The sequence below is a fragment of the Scophthalmus maximus genome, chromosome 7 (genome assembly GCF_022379125.1).
Source record: "Scophthalmus maximus strain ysfricsl-2021 chromosome 7, ASM2237912v1, whole genome shotgun sequence".
Lineage (NCBI taxonomy): Eukaryota > Metazoa > Chordata > Actinopteri > Pleuronectiformes > Scophthalmidae > Scophthalmus > Scophthalmus maximus.
This window is the reverse complement of record NC_061521.1, coordinates 10,101,012-10,124,914: the sequence shown is the minus strand read 5'-3', so window position 1 is coordinate 10,124,914 and position 23,903 is coordinate 10,101,012. Positions and strand designations below refer to the sequence as shown.

At 43.6% G+C, this 23,903-nt stretch overlaps 1 long non-coding RNA gene across 1 annotated transcript in view; it reads right to left on the bottom strand.

The window, feature by feature from the left end:
- The window catches only part of LOC118315305, a 39,138-nt gene extending 15,563 nt beyond the window's left edge, over positions 1 to 23,575 (bottom strand). Inside the window, exon 1 of the long non-coding RNA XR_004794824.2 lies at positions 23,535 to 23,575. This is a non-coding gene — a long non-coding RNA (uncharacterized LOC118315305). The remainder of the gene's footprint in view (positions 1 to 23,534) is intronic.
- Between the last annotated feature and the right edge of the window lie 328 nt (positions 23,576 to 23,903).

The window sequence follows — 23,903 nt, the reverse complement described above, 5'->3', positions numbered from 1 at the left end:
TCGGATTTCATTTGTCCAGTCTTTGCATGCCCTTTTTTTTTCCCGGGGACTATATCTATATGGAGGGCGAGTTTAGGAGAGAGAGGTAAATTACATAATGAGATCAAGGGCCAGGGTGTTCGTGTGACCCAGTTTGACGAGCAGCGAGCAGACACGATCTGAGAACCATTATGCACTCTGACAGGTCCAAATGAATGGGCCATTTCTCTAATGTGGAACAGGGATGGGGGGCCTCGGATACTTCAAATGTTTCGAATTCAGCAAAAACACTGACCTCCCTCCAGAGAGCTGCAAAAATAAATCCCCAGTCACACACTCCGACCACAGGAAAGGAGAGAAATGGGCCCCGTCTGCTCGGCCCACTCGCTCGCTTTCTCACCAGCACGTGAGGCAAAGTGGAAAAGTATGTGGCGCTCCGCTTGCATTATGTTGCATGTTTTCTTATGCGTTTCATATTTTTCAAAACGTGTGCGTGTGTTGTAGTTGTAAAGTATACCTCATTTTCAGTGCATACACTACGTGAATCTTTGGCATGTGTGTTTATGTAAAGAGTCTGAGTGTGTGTGTGTAATGTGTTTGAGTGCGTGCTAAAGGGATCCTAAAAGACCACTTGTGTGAATTGTGCCGAATGTCTGTTTTCTCCATTATCCGTTTCCCTCTCGCCTCTTGTTCTCTGTATGGTCTCCCACTGTCAGTCTGCCCACTAGGCCAGTGTCTCTGGACCTCGGCCACGAAGAGGCCACTCTCTGGCTCCAGCGGTGTGGGCTTAAAAACATCCCGACGTGAGCACAACGGACCCTCCGGTTTCATGAACATCCGGCTTGGCTAAAGAGCTGCGGGTCTGAGCCCCTGCGCTGACCAGAAGACATGTGACGCTGAGTATCTTAGGACAAAGTAGTGGTGATATGCATCATGCAGCACCATGGATCACATGGTGACTAAATGTTAGCTATCTGTTATGACTCCACAATATGATACGACCGTGGACCGTCAGACGTCTCAACTGCTGCCTAAAAAGAACAAGTTTGCAATCTCACAGAAATGTCCTCGTCCGACCCCAGAAATCTTACATCAGTTTGTGCGAAGATGTTTAAATTTGGTTTTGTGGCAAATGGAAGTATTTGGGGAACGTGAACTTCTTACCAAATTTGGACATTTACTCTCCATGAGAACGTCTAAGACATTTCTACTCTCCAGTTTAGTTTTATACAAACAAATGTCCGTTTATAAAAGAGCTGATTGGATTTTCATTTGAAATATCATTTTTTTCCCCCCATCAGATTTTATTCATATTCTTCATGGTTTTCTGTTCCTATCTCTATGTAAGTATTCCAAAAATAAATGTTGTAGGAGAAATTGGTGAACTGAAAAAAAACGGATCCAGGTTTTTGCATTTTGCACTAAACCTTCAACCTTTTTTTTTTTTTAATTTACACTTAGGGAGAAAATAATGTGTATCCATTTACAGTCAAAGTTCATTTCCATTACAATTTTGTTTAAAATCATAGTATTGGGAGACTTCAACCTTGTATCTTGTATCTGATCAAACCATTAACTGACTGTTTGGATAGTGTGGGACATGAATATTTTTCCGACAATATAAAACTGTGATTGTGTTTCAAAATATTTTGTAGAAGGCACATATGGCTCCCAAATAGAAAGCATAAATTCAGCCGTAAGGCAGCAGCATGCACAGCGAACTTCCTCTGGAACAATAAAGGTTGAAAAAGTTCACAACGCAAAGGTCAAGTCCATAATTCTCTTTGTCTTCCAAACGTCTGCTCACGGGTCACGCTTCTTAGCCCATGTCACTCAGCCTGTGAGCATGCCTGCAGAGACGAGGAAACCATAAAACCGTGAAGTGCTTCTCTTTTCCTTTCCTCCGACACATTTCTCTTTCGTCAAGAGTTTTTTTTAAGCACACTGACGAGGTAGCGGCGGCCGCGGGACAAGGCTGATGGAGAGGGCCACCTGAACAAACCCAGTGTGGAACCAGGACAGCCAGGCCCAGCCAGATTTATTGCCAGCTACCCCTCTTTTCCCACACAGAGGCCCCTCTCTGGAGCTTCTGGATGTATTGGACCCTGTCTAATGCTTTTTGCCACCTCCGTCAAACCTCTGCTTCCTCTCCCATTTTACAATTTCTCTTTTTTATGTTCATCTATCCTTTCCCATCCTCTAGTTGTCTAGCTTGGTATCTCGTTCTCTCGTTCTCCCCCCTCCCTTTTCTCCCAGACATCCTGGCCAGCTGTTCATCCAGACAGGGTGTCTACAGCTGTCTGTGCGAAGCTGAGTTGCAGCTCCAGAGGTAGGTCATAGCCTGCAGCGTGGAGCTCTTTCCCAACACCTCTGGCTCCTCTTTTCGCTGCATCCATGACCTGAGGACGACCTTGACACAACAACTAGACGTTGTCTCCAGAACCACCCACACACTGCGTTGAGGCGATCTACGGAAGGGTTGCACTGCAGAAGATGTGCTGTATGTCATGTAATGATATATAAAAAATTAATAAATAAAACATTTACATTTATAGACAAAAGCCGTTTCTGCGGGTGTATTATTTACAGTAGAGCAGACACACTTGAAATGAAAACATGTGCTCTAGTAGTAAAACTATAGAAAGTGTCCAGAAAATTGGCCCTGATTTGCTGCAGATATTGCAATAACTAATCCAGCCCTGCATGATTTTGGGCTGTGGTATTCTGCCTCGTCGGCCCGGTTAATCTCTGACGAGGAACTCGACGGACTCTCAATTTACTCGATTTCCAGAAGAAGACAAGTCTGAACTACACCTCGATGCACATTTGCTTTGGGAACTGTGCTTCCAAGCTATTTGTGATTATTTTAGAGAAAAATGTCTTCCGAAAAGTTTACATAGCTGCGCTGCTGTTATTTCTTCGAGTTCCATGGTAATTGTCGAGATAGGTCAAACACAACATTCCTCTCTGTTTCAACAAAGGAAGCGTCGGATTATTAGAGGCAGCAGCTTAAAACACTTGAAGCAACATCATGCTAAACTGCAAGTGAACTCAAACATACTGTGTCCTCTGTGTTTTGCCGCACAGTGTTGACCAAATGTTCAGAATTCTCCAAACCTCGGGTTTATTACTTATGTGGGGGGCTCCAGTGTTCTCTTGGTCGGTTGTTACAGTAAACAGCGTTGCCGTCCGTGCTTCATGGTGGAGACCTGAGACCTCGGAGATGGACGTGTTTATTCTGCAGTTAATCACCACGTCTGATGCGGCCTCTCTGGACTTGTGACGGGGGAAATGCCGGCTAAATGCAGTCACCACGACCTAATGAGGTGGTTTAGCTGCAGCAGCGCGCCTCCAGCCGTACTCTGTAATTCAGAGACACCGACTCCGCGGCTCCCCTGGCCAGCCTGCGTCACGAGTGCGTTCGTCCGTATTCGCCGTGTCACCCACAACCCCGTGAAACATGCTGAGCGGGTGCTGGGGAGACCAGGGTCCAATGGGCCGTCCATCAATGTGGAGCGTGCGGTTTGAACATTGGGAGAGCGGGGACAGCGTGGAATAGCTACTGAGAAAAAGGATTTAGAGTTTGAGCGATTTTTCGTGCCCGTATGAAAGAAAAATGGGGGTAAAATCTGTTGCGCTCACCCGCATTCTGAATAACTCTTTTACATAAAGAGGGCATTGCAGCAAGCCCTGCAGTGCCTGTGGCACAGCAGTGCTGTTCTTGGAAGCGCCTGGTGCTGGAGCTCCGATCCTCACTAACGGTTAAACAGCGTGCCCATGCCATGCACGCTAATGACAGGCCAGGCTTATTCCACTGAAGAGGCGCTTTTCAGAGTCAACGGTGCACAGAGAGCATAGCCGGCACCTCCCAAAGCAGCTGAGGTGCTGTGAGGACACCGTCTACAGGCACAAGAATGCACACGTGTCTCAGAAAAAAAACCCTTTGTCTTATGCAGATTTCCACGGTGACTGATGATGTGGACTGAAACGCACACAGAGCCTCAGATCTCCCAGCAGCTCCTCAAAGATATCACTTTCTGATATCGCTCTGCTGACGTATCAACTTCCTGCTTGGAATCTGTCTCTGGTCATCATCATGCACCATCTGGAGCCCTCTCAGTGATGTTCTTTCTCAGATACACGGTGATCTTTCCTCGAGTCTAAACCACTCAGAACCAAAAGTTGACCTCCACATCCTGAATGCCTTCTGGTTTATGGTAAAGTCTCATTGAAACGTCCCAGAATGACCTTGCCCATACACAAGAATAAACTACGAGTAAATCCCTCCAACATTCTTGAGAACATCTGAGAGCTTTGCGCCGGCTTTACCCTCCCTTCAATGAACAATCAACAGATGAGAGAAAGTGTGTGCCATTTGTTTGTCTTTAGAAACAGGAGCTGGGGCCAGGGCTTTTTGTTTGACTTGGCATTTGTTTAGCCATATTATTAGGACAGTAAACTTCCGAGCTGAGTCGGTATGTGAACCACATGTTGGGCTGTTCCCCCCTCCCCCCCCCCCCCCCCTTTTTAACTTTTCCCATGAGACTTCTAAAATGTAAGAGGACCTCCACCTATTCCCACTGAGAGGTGATGCAGGGGAGGAAAAGTGTAGGAGAATTTCATGCACACCATCCATCATTTTCCAGCAAGCAACGCATGAATATGTGTGCTCGTGTGTATTCAAAAAAAACAACAACTTTTTTTTTTGTTGCATTCACATGTGCATAGGCATGTGTGCATCTAAAGGTATGCAATCACTCAAATTCTCCCTCTTTGGGATAACTGACTCTCAGACCCTTTCCCAGCATCCACAGGCTGGATCTGTTTCTGCCCCATGGCAGGCCCGCTTCCACACCTCAGCAGAAAGGGGTTGGAGCAAGAAGAATGCGTCTTTTCATCAAGACTGGCGCTGCATGAATTTTTCAAACAGGCAACATGATTCCCCCAGTGCCACCCAACACAAAGGAGAGGTCTCTGGGTGAACTCGAGTTGGAGCGAGCCGAAGTGAAATCTCAGATCCGAACTTGGCTTCTGGGCTCAAAGGGACAGACATGGAGACAAGGCCCTGGGGCTGTGACAGGGGTTCGGTTAAACTCTATCTGACCATGTCTGCGTGTCTTGGTGCCAGGCCCGCCACTGAGAACTCACCTTGTTGTGGAAAACCATTAGTACAAGCCCAGGCATGTGCCTTCATTGTTGATTGTGTGTGGATGGAGAGGATGGGTGTGCCTGTGGACATACCAGGCATTCCAGTACGGCAATAAAGCCAAATTAAAGGTGGGTGATAAAGCCGGGATGTGTTGAGTGATACCTGGGCTGCTGGGAAAGAGTAGGTGGGACGGAGAGGTATAGGATGGTTGAGAGATGCTGACACTGCTTTGGGTGAAAAGTGGGGGAAAGATTAAGCTGGAGTGAGGACTTTGCCCCATTTTGTGGTCAGACCAACATTCACTAGGTTGCGCTCCAATTTTGACTCAGAAATGGACAGTTGTGCCCTGAAAGGTGCAGGAATGCGAATTTGGGTCGGTTGTTCACTTTCCCACAAGCAGCAGAACTGATCCAATAAGACTTGAGTGGTTTCGCTCCGCGTTGCATTGAGCGAATGTGCATCAAACATTTCTGTCAAGCGGTACGGATTCCTGCGCTGTGTTACTGCCAACACACTGTCACATTGTTATTGTACATGTTCATGGTGGCGACCCTGGATGTCACGTTGGTATGATATCTGCACAGTTGTTTGGGTTTAGAAACCTTTCCAATATGCTGGTTAAGGCATTGGCCAAACACAGGCGCTGCAGATCCAAAGCAGATAGGAGATACGTGGTTTAAAAAGAAAAAAAGAAAAAAAAAAGAAATGCACATACTTTTCACACACGGGGAACAAAATGTTCTTTCAATCACTCTGCAACGAAGGAAATGTTCATATGTCCAGAGTAATTTTCTACAATGGAGGTTCGTAACCTTTTGGCATGTGACCACTTAAAAAGCAATGTTTACTAGTCACAGGTTGGATGTGCTGCAAATGAGTTGTGACAGATCCAAAGGGGTCTTTTCACATTGTTTATTTTGAATAATTTTACATGTCTGAAGAGGACAAAATATCCATTATTGGAAAACATGTCTTAAAGCGAGTGATGCAGCTTTGTGATACTGTATTTGGCACAGTTGTGCCAAATGTTGACATCAGCATGCTCGCTTGCTGATATAACCCCCTAACCTATTTTCTAATCCACACTTATCAAATAGATAGGCATAGATAGGAAATGTCATTGGCATTGCAGATATTCGTCTATTTTGGACAGTAAAAGTAAGATTTTTAATTTCACCACATCCTGGGCTAACCACACACACGTTAACCACCGGTTTAAATTAAGCAGATCCAAGAATATCAGAACACAGTTTTTCTGCCAAACCACCAGGAAGATGTTACGATATAAGTGAAACTTCAACTGTATAAGATACTGCACATTTTGAGCAATAAAAGGTTAGGTAGAAAAAAGTATATATCATTTTTCTCCTTTTCTTTTAATAATCTTCAGCCCCTAAATTTTGGTCCACTGACTCTTGTGGGCTGTTGACACCCAGGTTGGGAACCTCCGCTCTACAACAGGTTTAAATAATTTCCGAGGTACCCTGATTTTCTTCATGAATGCGATGCTCTTTTTTTTCCATTTTATAAAACTGTCCTGCCTCAAAAAGCACCAAAGACATTTTTATTGTGTGAGAGCCAAACGGAAAAACTCGCCTTCCTGTAACGAATTCTTCCCATTTCCTTATTTGCTTGATATATCAGATTATCAAAAAAATGTTGAAGCATTGCCACTCATTGTTGAACATGACCTCATCTGTTGAGTAGCGGCAAATGCTGAACACCTCTGATTTGCAAATTCCTGCACAGCTTGAGCCCTGGTATGGCAAATTTTTCTCGACAGCAGCCCCTTTTGCAATGTAAATGTGTTCGATACGGTTCCACATCTTTCTGCACGGGAGCGCAGAACCCGACTGAAGGCACAGCTCATTAACTGACAACAATGACGCAAATAAAAAACAATTAAAGGCCCGTCAGGGAACCCAATGGGCTCGCTGCTGAGACCGCCCCGATAACATGACACTGGAGAAGAATGCAGGCGATAGGACGTCCAGGCCGCAGACACAATGTGATCATCAGGTCTCACAGGGGGACAATGTTACACAGTGTTCAAATGGAGCTTTAAACTTAAAATAAAATAAAATAATGTTTTTAAAATGTTTCTGACAAGCCTTTCCTCTTGCATCCCTGAAATGTGTCACCGCTGTCCACCTTTTAATTTTTTCCCCATTCAATGGATTATTAATTTTGCCTCCATTGTTCTTCTGGTACACTCTGCAGTCCCTCACTCACACGCACTCCCTGCTCTGTTGTGGCAAAGACATGTAGTTCTGGTCAAGCCCAAGATACGCCCTGCGACTTTAATAACGGAGCAAAGCTGAGCACTAATGCCTCAGTGCCCACAGTGGATGGCGTGCGACTCCGATCTGAGTCTTCTGACATCTGGACGCTCTTCAGATAGTCCCCCGAACGTGGCACGGTCAACTTCGTAAAGGGGCTGGGATTCACAAGGAAACAGAAGAGGTTTTGTCTCGTAGACTTCCAGGCAACATGTGGACGGGGCAGCTTTTTTTTTTTTTTTTTTACTCCTAAGGTATCTCCTTCTGAATTGAGGGCTCTCTCTGTCTCCGGAGAGCCTAATGTGAGCCAGATTGTTGGTGCTTTGTGGAAAATATAGATCTCCTGATGACCAACAATTGACCAATTCATTTGAGACCTCCTTTGACATGACATTTGTGCAGCTGCGATCAGGATTGTGGTCATCGTGTGTGTGTGTGTGTGTATGTTTAGGCTTGATCGCTCCCACAATAATAAATCAAAAGAAGCTGGTAGCCTCCAGATCACGTTGGGCCCCATGTTTTGAAGAACATTGGCACTCAATGTGAGCACTGATTGAGTCACCGAGAGGGTGTTTGGATTAGAATGAGCCTATACATTACACAGATGGGGCTCTGCCGAAGAGTGTGTGTGTGTGTGTGTGTGTGTATGCGTCACACACAGATTTGCCTAAATAAATTTAGATCGGTTGCCATAAAAGCTGTTTGGAAAGGCTAAAGGAGGCAATGAGAGTAACTACTGATGACATTGGGTGCCTGTGTACAAAGAGATTCCAGAAATGTCAGGGGACATGGAGACTGCCCCACGGCCAGGTAGCTCTCTGACACATCCTCCTTCCTATCACGGAGTCATTCGCAGCTGGCACACAGCTGCTTCTTTGCGCTGCTCGGCCAGCAAACCACTGGCACCGGCGCTTAAACACAGTCTGATATTAAATGTAGGAGCACTGCAGATAAAAGTGAAGATGAATCCAAAGTTTGTTTGTGCAGGTTTTTGGTTTATCTTAAATACTTTTCATCACCCTGACTAGAGCCATCTGCCCCTGTAGTCTAAAAGAGGAAACCACGGAAAGCAATGAACAGACAAAAAGAGCCCTTACCTTTCAACACAACCTCAACATTCACAAGTTTTAGTCACTAATAGTAAAAAATATCATTGAATCCATATTTCGCCTGACAACCCTGTGCCTTCAAGTTCTCCTTGGTACACTTTCAGCACAGTTTTTCTCAAGGTAGTTTGGAGGTATCTTTTTAAAAAATATGTTTTTCTGTGAATTCAAGATGTGTCAGTGTCTGCAGTTTCTTCACGTAATCGCAGACTGACTCCATGATGCTGAGGTCAGGGCTCTGCAGGGACCAGACTTATCTGTTGAAGATAGTTCTTCTCATCTCTGCTTGGACTCACTGTAATGCTGCGGAGTGAATTTGGGAGCGATGAGATTCCTCCCCGATGGTTTGGCGCGACGGATACGTATCTAAATATCTCAACTTTGAAACATTACTGTATATGTGGAAGGTGAATACTGCATGTGCCCATCCATGTAAACACGTGTCTTGCACATGTTGAGAGCTCACAATGATTTAATTAAGCGCGCATCTATTGCATAACTTTGGCCAGCGCGGTATTGAGGCGTCCTTTGTGAACAATGAAAAGGAAGTGTAGTTTTGATATCCTATATGATATATATTCGATGACAATTTTTTTGAAATATATATATTTTACACCGAGACACCCAAGAGTCAAGAATTACCACCGACTACTACAGAGCTGAATAAGTAAAAGATGTATGGAGAGCATCTATGTGTAAGTCAGAAATAAAACAGAATAAGGCATTATATTAACACATAATGTATAAACACACAAAAAGCAGCTAGATGTCAGATGTTGGCTCCAGACTGATGAATACAAAAGCTATGAATTTTACATCACGACCCTATTACTTATTGTGTTCATTTTCTTCTCATAATTTACTTTGCGCTCAGTATTCAATAGCTCAGTGAGTCAAGGTTATAGGAGTGATTGACTTTCAGCGTAAATGACAATGGGCCTTTTGTCACTGGGACACAGCTATCCAGCCAATCAAAACAAAGCTCTGTGAGCATCGAAATATTTCCTAGCATTTCAACGCTTAAAAGATCAGAACCAAACGCCCGCTGTTCCACGGCCTGTTAGCGTGCGATTCCTTGATCCCTCCGTAACATGAAGCCCGTGTAGCGAGCCGGACCACATGGGGAGTGCGATGTTGTGAGGTGAGGTATTTTTCGACTGGGAGACGGATATGTAATGCATTCCAGACACTCGGGCCGCACACGGCTTTCTCCCCTGCTACCTATAGGCATCAATCCTCTCCCCTTTCGCTAGAACAATAAACTCACTGCCACTAAGGAAGAACTCATTTCAGACCCAAAACACAACTGCCTCTTCTCTCGCTTCCTGAGGCCTGTGGAGAGGGAGCCCAGTCTTAGTCCACCAGCGTGGAGTTGGCTTCTAAACACTAAACATCTTCTCTGACCCATAAACATCAGCCCTTGACCCGAACTTTCACACCCATGTCCAAAGAGATCCTCAAAGTCAACCAGGACACAAAAGCTTTCACCCATCCCCAAAAGAGTTGCCGTGATTCTCCGACACATGACCTCCTGGATCTGGACGATCACCTCGTGTAAAGATGTTTTTGATGATTCTCCTCCATGGAGGTCTAAGCTGGTTTAACCGAGTTGCATAACCGGGATGATACTCAGGTTTCCCTGTTCAATGAGGCCCAGATGGAAGATGATGTGCGTATTCAAAAACAAAGCCCAATGGGATCTACGTGCCGTGTCCCCCCCCCCCTTTATCATCTCTTCATCTCTACCACACCGCATTAAGGAGCTCCAATCGGGTTTGAGCCTTAAAAAAACAAAGTCAGCATCTGCTGCAGCTTCTTTCTTTTTTTCACCTTGTCAACACTGGGATGGAAAGATGTCTGTGAAAACCCAGAGTGCTGAGATAATGCTCATAATTGATGTGCAAGAATCAACAATGTGAGTGTTGCGATGGGCTTGTCGCACGCCCTCTCCTCCCACCGCTTTGGGTGAAATCGTACAGTGCTGTTCATTTGCAAAGCAGCTTCCACTTAATGTCATTTTGGTCTCTTTATTAAATCAGTTTCACTGAATGTTATGATGTTGGGGCTGACTCACCAAACAGAGCCAGGAGCGAGTGGGAGGTGGCAAGTTCTTTTGTCCAAGAGTTTCTTTCCCATCTTTATCCAAGAGCGTGGCCTTTCGTTTTGAAAAGCAGGATTACTGCAATTCACCTTCAGCCTTTGAAATGCTTTCCCTCAAAACCCTGCCCACTCGCTCAAATGGACAGGGCTCACGTGCTAATTTGCTCTGCTCCTGCTCAAAGCAGTTTGTCTGCTCTCATATATTCCGATGATGCGAATGTCCTGTGCTGCAGTTTGACTCCTTCTCCTCGTGTCCAGGCTACGCCCGGATGCTTGCCAAACTTCAGCTCTCAGATTTCTCCTCTGGCTGTTGAAATTGTTGTGAAAAAACCCTGTCAAATGTCAAAATCCCTAACCAACAGAATGACAGGTAAGACATTGACCAATGAAATATTGTTCGCTTTTCTTCTTGCTGCATTGCCATTACTGTTAAACCAGGTTTGGCGGATCACTCACCAACGTGGATCATGTTTTGTGTTAATGGTGCTGTTACTTCCCTCAGATTTCCCTAGAAAAGTCAATAAAGAGAACGTTATAGCACTATTAGAATAAAACAATGCTGGCAAGTGAACCACTGTAGAAAGTAAAGCAAACATACCCACATGAGGCAGTGACGATTTCATTGGTCAGTGTCTCGTATGACATTCTATTGGTTGGTATATTTTAGCGGGTCACTTGACAAAAATCCAAGAGGAAGAGGCAGGAATGTGAGAGGGGAAGTGGGAGGACTCAAAACTGAAGAGCGGAACATATGTGCAGCAACAGCTTATTTTAAGTATTGTTCCAGGTATTTACGAGGTAAAAATGTTTTTGTCTTCAAGCCTGAAGTCATGTCAAGTGCATCAACGCTCACAGCTGTCTGATCTGAAATATCCATTTCTTGGCTGCAGGCCGACTTGGATTCCAAGTCTCACGTCTAAAATCAGCAGCTCTGGTTCTGAGTTACATGGCAGTGTTTTGCATTTGGCAGTGTTCTGCATCCTCTCTGCTGTTTTCCTGAATTAATTGTCCATCCATCCATTATCTAATCACTAATGTGTCGCGGGCGACTGAGGCCAATCTCAGTTGACAATGGGCGAAGGGCAGGGTGCAAACTGGACAGGTCGCCAGCCCAGTCTCCAATTAACCTAACCCCAATCGACATGTCTTTATACTGTAAAGAGAAACAACAATGCACCGAAAACGTGAGGTAACTTGCTGTTTGGAAACTTTTCTAAACCTCCAGGTGAAAAAACAAAGCTATTTAAGCAAAAATCTTGTATCTTATTGCACTTTTTTTGCTGTCATGTAGCCCTGCACACAGCAAGTGTTTGACATAGAAATGACATAGAAAAACTTTCTAAAACAAACTCCGAGTGAAGTTTGTTTCCTTCTAGAACAGAATGGCCTAAAAACATTATTGCCACACTAGGCCGGGGTCATGCTCACTGGCCCATTCCACGCTCGGCTACCTCTGAGACGTCCCATTTTAGTTTCTGAGAACCGCGGTCCAAACTCTCTTCTATTGACCTACTTTTCGAGGTGGTGCACGGATGATATATGGTGCAGGCCTTTTTGGAGAACAGGGTTAACCGAGTGGTGGGGGCTGTGGGGGGGGGGCGCTGCGGCGTTGCATACCTCCGTGTATGTACATGGAGTAGCCTTTCACCTCTCGGGCTCTGTGCAGCCTTTGTCTACGCAGAGGAGGTACATAAATCAACAGCACGGAAGGTCGAGCAAGGAAATCAACAGTCACCAAAATCTCTAAATGCAGGAAGGAAACCGGAGAGGCGCGGTGAAAAGAAAAGGTAGAAGTCCTGCTGAAGGGTTTTTGTACGGTTGTGAAACCTCGAGGTTCATTCTGAAAGTGAGAGCCAATTCCCAATCCCCAGCTTCACCCCCCCATATGTATGCGAGTGTGAAGGCAAGATTTATGTTGAACCTACAACATGTTCAGCTCACGAATCTGGCAGGGCAGCAAGGTGTCGGAGACGGAGACAAAGTGAGATAGAGAAGAGGCAAAAATGATCCAGCTCCTTTCTCAGGCCCAACGCAAACAGAGGAGTCATCAGGAAAGTCCCAACTTTTCAAAAGGAAGAGCCGGCGTCATTAACCGTTATGTCACACAAAGGTGCAGAGTTAGCGGGTTTCTTCTTATGTTCTTGACCTCTAACCTTTTTCACCAGTATGTCAGAAACAACTGACGGGCTCTTCTTTCGGCTGTCAGCAGAAGACAGGAGAGTGCCGTCTCTCTGACTCGCACAGACCGACTCGTGTAAGCTGATACGGCCTTTAGGCTCCAAAAGTTATACAAAAGATTCAGTTTAGTCACAGGATTTACTGCGCGGGTTTGCTTCCATAAGTTCCTTCGCAAGGATCTTTGGTATTGTTTCATGCCACATTGTGTGAGGTGCACGATGTCTCCCAATATTTCCGTCTGTCTCCTTTTATCAGTCAGTCAGTCAATCAAACAAACTGTATTTGCAGTTCACAGCATTACAAGCTGGTGCACTTTAAAGTGCTTAACAAAATCGTAGCAGTGATTAGCAGAAATTAATAAAACAATGCTCAAATTAAGTATATTAAATTATAACAATTATATTAACAAGAACCATAAAAAAAAAATACTCAAGCAATTGAAGTGAATCAGAACAGTAAAGTCTCAGACAGCTGACCAATGAGGCCGATACTCACTGTAAAGCTCCGGGAAAGCTGATGGCAGCTGCAAATTTTAATAAGTGTCCGTACGTTCATCAATAGAAGCGACACCTGTCATGCTGTCATATCGTTTTCACGTTGTCATTTGATACACCGTTATTGTAAAAATATCAGTTATAACTGCTCTGAACAGTTAAAGAGCATTTTGAAGAAAAAAAAAATATTTTGGTTTTTGGATTTGGCCTTTTTTGGCCCCTAACTATTGAATTATTGCTCTGTATTCACCCTTCACATCTGTGTGGTACATGAGCTTATGTACATGTAATATATCAATACATATACAATTTCACAATCTGTCAGCATTAGAGCATGTAATCGCTCATCTTCGACCACTGCTGTCACTCTCAGAGCTGTGAGGTGATGATGGACACACACATACCCACACATACCCACACACAAAGACACACTGTAACCCACAACATGTCCAGGCGGGTGTCGATCCTGCACCCTGTGAGTTATTAGATGCTGTCACAGTGTCATTACATAACAGTTTTCAGACTAGGGTAGAGCATTCTTACAAGCTGATTCACAAGTGTTCAAACATTATAAAACATGGAAAAAACTAGTCTGCCGAGGGCCTTTTTGGACCTGGGAGCGAATCGGGAGGCCTTAAATCAGTTTAAGACCCGAGCGGTGCTGCGAAAGGTGTGAGCAGCTTCCCAGGTGCACATCCACAGGCCATGCAGCGCCGGTAATCTGCAGCCGAGGGTGGTAATGACAGGGTGCTGGTGTCACGGGAGCTGCACACGCACTCCCACAGAAGCACAAACAGTTAGAAACACTTGCACGCACAGCGTCTCAATCACAGTCCGTTTTTATCACAAGAGGCGTTTTGCCTTCTCAACCCCCCTCGCACGTCCTGTTGTCTCTCGCCGTCGACAATTTTCACACCTCCGCTCTCGGATCTTTCACTCGCCAGCGCACAGGTCAGCACATGCGCCGTGAACTCAAACAAACAAGCAGCTGGTGCGGTTATATAAGCAGCTCCCGACCCGTCTGAAAAACTTGTTGACCTCTAGCCAATAGGGTCGGATCAAAGGTCAACCAACTCTTCAAAACAAAGGGCAAACTGGTTTTTGATGACGGCGAAAATCATCACTTTGTCTGTTTGGTATTTTTTGTTTGTTATTTTACTGTTGAAACAGGGACTAAAATTAGAAATCACACGTTTGTGTGTGTGTGTGTGTGCGTTCTGTCAGACAGAAGATTGATGCAAGAGATTTGCGAAAGGCCACATGAATCAAAGGCAGCCCGAGTCAACTCCCAGTCTATTGACAGATGAAATGAACATTTGCCACCTGTGTGCTCTTATCTTGAGCTGCAGTTAATCTGAGGCTGAGCGGGTGTTTCATCTGTCATGGTCTTCAGGTATGTGACGACGTGCAGCTGTTGTCTTCCCCTGCTTTCCCCTCAGTGCTGGCACATTTTGTCCTCGGGTCAGAAAACAATGGAAAAAGGGTGAAGCTCAGAAAACCAACCCCGTATTTCAGTCCCAGCCCTCAACACCTTTGCGAACGGCGGTGTGCTTTGCTCCTTTCCCATCGAAAATGCACCTCGTGGTGATGTCAGAAGTGCAGCGAAGCGAAACAGTGTGCGAGCGGATCTGGCCTCTGGTCTAGCCGGGATGTCATTATGGGATACCAGTGTCACCGCATGCTATTTTTAAACGGTGTCCTTTCCCAGCCGAGACCACAGTCACAGCCGAGCAAGCCGGGCTGCATGTGTGTGTTTGCATATGTCTGTGTGACCCTGAAGGGGGAAGGAGGGGGGCAACTGTCTAACAGCTTGTCTCAGACACATCTCATATGTATGCTGCTGATTACAGGCCCCTGTCAGAGATTATTCAACGGCGCTGCAGTGGAAAGCTTTTTGTCCCTGAGATGCTGTGAGCTTACGGAGCTCCGAATGTGAAGGTGGAATCACAGTGACCGTGTGACCCTGCGGACTGTGACTACACGCCAGGCCTAACCTCGTGGGCCTCCTTAAGCTCCACGCTAAACAAGACGCCTGACATAGGAGCTGTGCTGGTGAAATAATGAGTAGTTGACCATAGTGGACATCTTATCTACTTGTATGTACATCACAGTCTCATTATCAAAGTAAAGCAATCTGGTTGAGATTAAACTTTAAAAAACGATGTTTTCATATAACAGTATACGTGTAGCTTAAATCACATGCAAAATAATCAAGTTGATGAGCATGAAAATTCATTCTTGACCTTCATATCTCATAGTCGCAGTTATTATCATGTGACTCAATTATGGATCTTCAGACAGCTCCAGAAGAAGCTCATGTTTGAATCAATAGACTGTACTGCTCAACATGAGGCCAAACTACAAAACAAAATTCATTTGTTTCGGATTTGCTCGTTGACATTAATTTGGACATCAGACATTTGTAGAATGATAACATTAAATAATAATAGTAATAATAATGATTTGATAGGACTGAGCAGCAATAAACATTAACAATAATTTATCCCTCTACGTTACAGATTATGGAATGCCGTTAGAGCCAATATTTTAAAAATGAATAAATAAATAAATATGTCTATGAAATACATCCTGAAATAAATAAATGGACGCAATAAATAAATGAATATATAAATGAAATGTAAATATAAATATATAAATGAGTCAATTAGTTAAATGAATAGGTTTAACTTTTGTACATTTCAAGAGACTTGTATTTCATTTATTTATTTCCAGGGACTTTTATATCCTAATGCCACGTGAAAAAAAAGTACCCTGAAATAGATAAAAGTAAAATCTATTAATTTAACTAATTGACTCACTTATATATTAATATTTACATTTCATTTATGTATTTATTTATTTATTGCCTCGTTTATTTATTTCAGGATGTATTTGATAGACACATTTATTTATTTATGTACTTATTTGTTTATTTAATATTGGCTATAATGGCAAAAAAAACAAAGCCGAAACACCACGTGTCAGCAACACTCATTTGTTTTGCATTCCTCTTTAAAAAACACAACAACAAAACAAAAAAACTTTTTACATCAATACCAAGCACGACCCGGGCAGGCTTTATGACTTATGGCGAAGCAAAAAGTCCGTTGCCAGGCAATTGTGTTTGTATAGACTGTGGGTTCCGCTCAAGGGAAGCTATGGGTGGTGAGAGGAGGAGGTGGAGGAGAGAGGTGAGAGGATGTGGAGAGGACAGTCGTGGCTTGGCAACATGTGTCTGCGGGTGAGCGTCGGCCCTGGTTGGCTGGCTGATGGAAAACTTCATGCTATATAGCCCCGTTTTACCCTGGTTTTTATAGAGAGAGAGAGACGGAGAGAGTGATTATTATGGCTCCTGGAATAGCATAATTAGAGAGCAAGGCTGTCTGTGCGTGCATCTAGAAGTTCCTCTCTTCCTCTGGGGGATATACAGCAGCGGTAACGCAAACCCAGGTACATTGATGTAGCACTGGCTTGCTGGAACGTTTTCCGACACTGGGAGTATTTGGGAGATAGTTGGCCATTTCAAAAGTGTGTGCCGATAACTAGTAAAAGTGAGATCATTCTATTAAACTGAATAAATGCACGAGTATGTCCACGAGTGTCATAAGCAGGCCAGTTAGACATGCGATTCCAAGGCTCAGCCTGCCTGAATACATTTTTCAGACTGTCGTAGATAAACTGCAGTTCCAAGGTGTACTGCAAATTTTTGGACCATATAAAGAACACTGTATGGACATTTCAAGGCTTCACAAGTGATTCATGCAGATCTTAATAATCTAAGAGACATAAATCTCTACACCTATAGCATCTATGCACTTTACTGTACTGTACCCCTACTGTTTTGTAATTTGGGTAAACAGACCCTTGAAATCGATGACCAATGATATTTTTAACATCTCAAGTCTGCCACAGTGTTTTTGTCTGTAAACGCAGGAAAACCTTTTATCAACAGCCGGACCAACAGAAATGAGCAGGGCCTTGATTGAAATGAGTCCATTAAGTAAACACCAGACTGATGGAGGGGCCTAATCACGGACGTGGATGTGAGAGCTGTAAATACACATTTGAGGCAGCCCTCAAGTTCAGGAAATGGGAAGTGAGCACTTACTGAACTGCGCGTTCTCCTCGGAACAAAAGCACGACCGTGCCGTCTTCCAAATGTAGCACGCCACCATTTCCGTTAACACAGACCAGATCAAATGCTTACGACTACACGCGTGCACACTCGCACATGTGTGCAGATACGCATTAACAAACGCAGTGCACTAATTTCCACTCTCATGTGCGTGTTCAACACGCACACGCCACAATTCTTTACCAGCAGCTTGACTTGATTAGCCGTCGCGGCGCGTTCAACCGCTCTGCTGATGAATGACAGGGAGCGGGATCTGTCACTACCGCACGGGCATTAAAAGCGCGACAGTTTACACAACAACGAAGCAGTAGGGTCGGCCTTCATTAGGGGGATTAGGAGCCTAATCTAAAACACCGCTCGAGTCTCTCATCCTGAACCACTACACAGCCTCTCCGGGAGGGGGGCCCTTCTCTCCTACACCAACCATAACATCTCAGACTTCAAACACTCCATCTGTAACCCCAACCTCTGGGTGCTATCCCCTCTCTCATCAACCCCTGTCTCCGGGCGAAAGGTTGCATGAGGGTTGTGGACCCCATGTGACGGCGCAGCTGTGGAATGATTTATTGCCGGGTTAATTACTGGGCGAGAGGGAATTGTGACCACGGGTCACCCGCTCTGGTCTGATTACTGGTTCACCTGCTATCAGATTGTAGTGTATAGTTCATTAGCTTCTTAATGGGGCTCATGCCCCCCCCCCCCAATCTCTTAGGACCATGAAAGGAAAGGTCAGAGTCCAGGGTATATAGACGGTGCGCGGCTCTATTGCAGCAATTAAAAGGTCATTTGGTTTGAGGACTTCCTGTGCTGGCCAGCTGCGTAGTGTCCGTCCACTGCGGTATACGGGAAGGATCGGCAGGTTTTGAACAGCTTTCCGACGACTGTGACCCTGAATAGTAGAGCTGCAACAGCTAATCGATTAATGGAGTCAAGTGGTTTTTATGGGGGGGAAAGACAAAATTCTCTGATTTCAGCTTCTTAAATGTGAATATTTTCTGCTTTCTTTGCTCCTCTGTGACAGTAAACTAAATATCTTTGGTGTGTGGATGAAACAAAACATCATCTGGGGGGTTGTGGGAAACACGATCGACATTTTTCACCATTTCATGGACCAAACATCTAATCGATTTAGTCGAGAAAATAATCGACAGATTAATAGATAATACGAGTGTGTTAACTTATGCAACAGTGTGCCGAGAAACCCGGTTCTGCATTGTGCATGTAAACACCACACCCGCGTTTCATATGGCTTTACCCCGTTTTTTGAGGAATCTGACTTGAAACAAGTAGATGATGAAATGATTTGTCAATGGATAACATATTCAATCGACAACTTCTACAATGTTCAAGTACAAATGCCAAAAAAAGGAGTAAGGATTAGAAGATTCTTGGGTAACTTTTAGTCAAATGAGCCTTGGACTCAGTTTTCAGTTATATATGGCATATTTTTACCATTGCCAGATGAATCCATTGGGATGGAGATGCTGAAGAATCAAGGCACAGCCACTGTACACTGTTAATAATTACATGATGATAATGCATACAGGGACAGAAATATCTGTCAAGTGTTCCTTGGAAACACCAAAACATCAAAACTAGAATAAAATTCCAAACAGGATACTAATGTGCTTCTAAACCCATTAAGTCTTTCCTTCATGGCATGAGGTGTAATTTCAGGAAAAAACATATTTTCTTATTTACCCCTGTTGCTATCAAACCATTCAAATAGTTCTGGTGTTATGCTCTGATGTTTTGAGACATGCATTTGCTGCTGCAACCCCAAAACAATCAAGTGATTGGAATTTTGTTTGTGCTGTTTAAAACATCTCAATAATTCCAATTAAATATTACAACAACAATATGTCTTCCAAAAAAAATGCTACGCTTCTGTTTCCCTACATGAGCTACAATCAGCAATCAACCTACACTGCAATTCAAGACTTTATAAAAACATATTTGAGTAAAATCCTTTATTGTTTTCTATTTTTTCAACTTTTACCCATCTTGAAATGGAACTAAACTAAACTACTAAATCTTAAGACTAATAAAAAAACAAATTCATAAATAATCTGCATTCACTTATGCCCAGTATTCTTAAATAATTGACTGTGGAAGAAATTAATGTCAACTTCAATATGTGCTTTTTAATACAATAAAAGCCTGGACGAGACGATGGAATCCAAGAGTGGGAGGCGGAGTTGGAAGTGACCACTCATGCACATGATGGAAAATCAGCTGCCACATTTTTTTAACAATGTGACTGCATTGGTTTTGGCACAGTTTCCATAACACCGCCCTGGAATCTATACCTTTTAATTATTTCCCATAATGTGGGTGTTGGCGGAAGCACACGGAAAAAAGGTATTCCTCTGAAACCGTGTGAGCCGTGAAGTAATCACCCAAACACGTCCTTGTTAGCCTCGACTCCAGCTGACATCATGGGCTTTTGCCCATGCTAAAAATATGTCTGCTTTTCTTTCATCTCCCCTGCCTTCCATTCTGCATGTGAGACCTTTAGTGGGTGCTGCTGGTCTGCAGCCTAACTCGGGCCTGGAGCACCCCTCCCGTAAAGTATTGGGACGCCACACATCCTCTGATTTACAGCTTGGAGCACACACCATGCCTTTGCTCCTATGGGCTATAAAAGGCAAATGAGAGCGAGATGACCAGATCCCACTTGCTATATTAACCTACATTCTTTCCAATAGAGTGGCTGCATGGACTGACTATAAGCACATGCTGAAAAGAGGCAAAACCTTCCAGGTCCCAACAGACAGCTCATTTGAAGGACAGATGGAGGGTTCAGATAGTGATAATATCAGCTGCTGACCTGCTCCTGCATATATAGACCAGTCAATACCATCCCTTTACTTCTGCACTACACTGGCTCCACAGCCTTGTCTTGCCTCAAACCATATTAAGAATTTCCTCAGGTGTTTAAGGCATGAGCACCTGGGAACCTAAATCAAAAAGTCAAAGGGAGAAGACACATGTCCAGCACCAAATACGAACAAGACTTACAGCCTTCAGACATTCTAGAAGCTCTGTGAGGCTTTAACCGATAGTGACAGGAATATTAACTAAACTAAATAATTTGTTAAATTAATTTTTTGGAGAAAAATGACTGTCCTTATTTAGACATCTGGAGTGACCCACATGACATACAGTTGACAAAGGCTATGTGACATGGGTGGACTTTTACTTACTAATGTTGAAACATACAGTATGTCACAACATGTTTTGGCAGAGTTTTGAGATATCTGGAAAAAGAAAATACTAATGTTTCTATCCACAAAAGTTATGTGATTAAAAGGAATCAGTTAAATAGCACTATCGCCACAAAGCAAGTAAATCAAACTCTTGAGTTTGCATGTACTGACCTCTCTAAGTACTGTGGTTTACTTCCCCAGCCCAAAGACATGCAAGTGAGGGAGTGTAAAATGTTTCTCAATGTTGACTCTTCAAAAGACTAGCGACCTGTCCAGGGTGTACCCCATTAGAACCATCGCAGGAAAGGGTGCAACATGATGACGTATTTTGAAAGAGCTCACGTCGAACCTCAAACTTTAAAAAAAACAAACATCACAAAGCCATAATGACACATCATCAGGGGACCATGAATGCCTGGCAAAAATGAAATCTAGTAGATGGAATTATCCCTGGATCAGGTGAACACATCAGACATCTCCATAGGCTTCGCCTTCTGGGACACACAGATGTTGTTCCATCTAGTAGTTGTGAACATATTTCAGTCTGGACCAGAGCAGATGACTGACTGACAGGTATTGCCATCCACAGAGCCACACCAGGTCTAACAATAGGGGGACTGGGGACAAACCAATGGAAATCTAAAATAAGGTAAAAGGGAGAGGTGGGATGTTTCAATCAGGTTCTTGTGATGCTTTGAAGTACTGCACAGCAGTTTTTGTGAGCAGGCCTCTGTCTGTTGAAGATGTTGCCAGAACCCTCCACCGCCTTCACCCCACCCATTCCTCTCAGGATTAGCTCGGCTATGATTTAGCGCTGTTTCTCGCTGGCCTCTGGAATGCGACAGATGACGGATCTATTTTCCTACATTGTTTCACCTGCTCTAAATGGAACCACATGCAGCACAGGACCGCCTCTCCTTTGTCTGTAATTGGAAGCACATGCAGAGTGAAGCCGAGAGCAAAGCTGAGCGGCCACAGCCGACAAGCGCCCCGCACCCCGCCCCGCCCTGCACCTCCCCTTCCTCGATTGGGTCAGGGGTGCCACATTTTGGTCGGGGCCAAATGGAATGCGACAGGGCAGAGTCTGAGTGCATTTATTGAACCACATGACCTGGCAATGCATGTCAAATCCAGTTCAATGGGACAACTGTATCGCGTGTCCTGTGAGGCTTTCGACCCTCTGACAGAAATGTGAGTGACAATCGAGAGTCTGCTGAGGAGGGAGGCCTTGACATTGAGTCTGACATGCTTTGAGAACACAAGCAGTACTGTACTGTTCATTCCCCACGGTCTGTGATGTCTGGACATGACAGGCCATGGACACAGGGCAGAAGGATCATCAACTCTTACATCACTGCTTTGTACCTGAGCGAGATTGCATAAGAGGAAGATGTATGATATTAATTAACCTCCTCAGCAACGTTAATTCAACACAACTGTCAGCGATGTATGGGACGAATCAGTCAGTGATATCCAAAGGGAGAGAGACTGAGCTGTCTGTAGCCAATAAGGTGCAAGACCTAACTGTACAGATTTTTTTTAATACCTTTTAGAAATAATGAGGTTATGTATCCAAGTCCTCCTCCTCCTCCTCCCCCACCTCTAAAATAATATAGCCAGAAACCAGGAAATAAGTCTCTAAATTCTCTCAAATGTTTGGGTTTTTAAACGGTATCAATTACAGATAATGGTCAATCACATTTATTTCCACATTTCCCAGCATTAACCTCCAAATGCTTTCTGCACATTGCACGGACCCTAAAGTATAGGCACAATTCATGTCCTACTCCGTTCAAAAATGTGTTTTAATTATTGTTTCTTGACTTGGAAGTGTAAATTTTGCTTTGCCAAATGTTGCATGTACAGAGTCTGACAGCCCTCTAGGATGTTATCACATTCATCTGCTGAAAGGGGAAAGTCCCTCTGGGCTCACCTGAAATCTCACTTCAAGATGCTTTTGTAGATGTGTGTAAAGATGATTTTGTGACAAGAGAGCTAGTTTGGCACATTGCAAATTGTTCTTGTTTCTTGAAATCTAAGATTTTGAAATATGAGATTAATTATCTTGTGTTAAAAGCTATTCACTTGTTTTCTATATTTGAATTCACCGTATATTATTGAACTGATCATAATGTGTCTTATTTCAAGATTTCTTGTCAAGTAAAATTCTCTTGCTGCATGGACAGCAAACTTTGCATTAAGCAATTTTCTCCTCAAAGTCTGTGTTTTTCTTTCTTCTATTTTAGCTTTCCTTTTTTTTTTTTTTTTTTTTTTACAGTGACACCAGTCATTGTCCAATAAACAACTCACAACAAGTGTGGTGTTGGAACTGAAAATCTGAAAAAATTGACTTTTCTTGGAAGCGTAAAGCATAAAGCAGGCGAAAGGTTAAACTTTTGACATGGCAAACATCTGCATCTTCGTAGATTGACTTTTTTTAAAGAGCGAGAGGGGGGAGAGAGGGCGAGAGAGAGAGAGAGATACTACTCAATTTAACCTTTTGTAGAACAAACATATATGACACTTTTTCTTCCAAATGTTCCTATTGTTCCCTAGTTTCAACGAGGGGAAAAAACAATGCTGAAGAGTTTCATCAGTGGCAGCAACGTCATTGCATGTTGGTGTTTCAGCAAAACTGTCAAAAAGAGGAGTGCATGTCCTCTACACTCCAGGCCAACTTGAAACATGAGATGAGGATATAAGGATGTAAGTACGGTCGCCGAGAAGGGTCAAACACGGATGCGATACGAAACGTTACTGTATAACTAGCTTTATAATAACCTAACGTCAGATTGCAGGTGAGTGCAGATATGTGAAGAAATAAACACATTGAACAACACTGTTCTTTTGTGACAGTCACATAGCGAGATGAATCACATTTATCTAGCAACCGCGTTTCACTTACCCTCGATCATCTTCAAACTTTCGGGCCGTCCGTCGGCAATAATAGTCCCCCTGGCAACACGGACCAATAATATAGTCGGACCGCTGCTCATCTCCGTTTTTTTTGTTGTTGTTTTTTTTTAATTGAACAAAGATCATATACAGAATATTTGGCATTAAGATGTTAATATTAACCCTTACAAATATTCAAGGCACATAAGGATAAGTTAAATAACTGTCAAAAAAGAACTAATAAATAATATGCAAAATAAGTAATGATAAAATGAAATAATAACAACATAAATAATAATGAAAAGTAGATTCCCCGAGTGCATAAGAGGTCATAGAGGTCAGTCTTCAAGTATTTTCAAAGAATCATAAGCTCTGAAGA